The following is a 1,351-nucleotide window of genomic DNA, read 5'->3' as shown; positions in this document are numbered from 1 at the left end:
TTTGAGCTTTGTGTTGATCTCAGAACGTTTTTTAATCAGAAAGCAACGACAGATAGCATGACTGAAAAATAAACCTTTGTCCCCTGATGTGATCCATCCTATGCTGCTGTATTCAGTTAACTCACTGCCATTGAGTCAATACTGATTCACAGTGACCCCCTGTGGGTTTCCGAGACTACTGTTGTTGACAGGAGTAGGGATTAGACAGTCCAGTCTTTCTCTGGCAGAGTAGCTGTTGGTTTTAAACTGCCGACCATGCAGATCACTTAACCACGACACCACCAGGGCTTCATGTATTTCCTGACAGTAGTGGTTTATCTCCATGCTCCCTTTCTCCCACCAAAGGGCATGCCACCACCCCATGGAAGTTCTGATGGATATGGATGTGAGCCCTCTGAGGACCCCAAACTATCTTTTCTGGTTGTGAACTAAAGGCTGACAAAGATGCTCACTTTAAGGTGGATAATAATGCAAATGAGCACCACTTATCGTTAAGAACTGTTGTTTTAGGGTCTGGAGCAAAGAATAAATGGCTTATCACTGAAGCAGAAGCAAGGAATCATGAAGGCAGGCCAATCAAAGTAACACTGGTGACTTTGAGAATGTCTGTACAGCAACAATGTCCACTGGGGGCTTTGAAATAACACCACCAGTGGTCGTATGGGTTGAAGTGTGGCTCAGAGCCTGTACTTGTAGACAGCATTTACTAGCTGGGGAGGAACCTGCAGAGTCAGACGATGATGGGGAAGAGGACGTGAAACTTACTAGTGTATCGGCAAAGCATCTGTCCCTGCAAGCAGGTAACAAGGCTCCACCGAACAAACAGACTTGCTGCTGAAAAAGTGTAAGAAGGGATGCGCTGAGGATGATTTGACTGAGGAGGAAACGAAAGGAAAGGCTCCAGGGACTAAATCTAAATGGGACACTCGGACCAAGAATACGGAAAAATCAAACCTGAATGGGAAAGTTTCAGAACCATCAACACCAAGATAAAAAGGTCAACAATCCATCTAAAAAGCTCCCCCAAACACTGAAAGATCTAGTTCTGTAAGACATTAAAGCAAAAAATGCCAGTATGTATAGAAAAAGGTGGTTCTCTTCCTAAAGTGGAAGCCAAATTCATTGTGTGAAAAACTGCTTCTGGATGACTGACCAGGAGTCTCCTCAAGATCTCTGGCAGTGAAGCCAAGTCTCCTCAAGAAAAGAGTTTATGGTTTAGTTGATGGTGCCCGGCTATCAAAAGATATAGCGTCTGGGGTCTTAAAGGCTTGTAGGCAAACAAGCAGCCATCTAGCTCAGAAACAACAAAGTCCACAGAGAAGAAGCACATGAGCCTGTGCGAACACAACGT

This window comes from Echinops telfairi, unplaced genomic scaffold (assembly GCF_000313985.2).
Source record: "Echinops telfairi isolate 266 unplaced genomic scaffold, ASM31398v2 ScPeMD7_2;HRSCAF=8, whole genome shotgun sequence".
Classification (NCBI taxonomy): Eukaryota; Metazoa; Chordata; class Mammalia; order Afrosoricida; family Tenrecidae; genus Echinops; species Echinops telfairi.
This window is presented reverse-complemented; position numbering follows the sequence as displayed.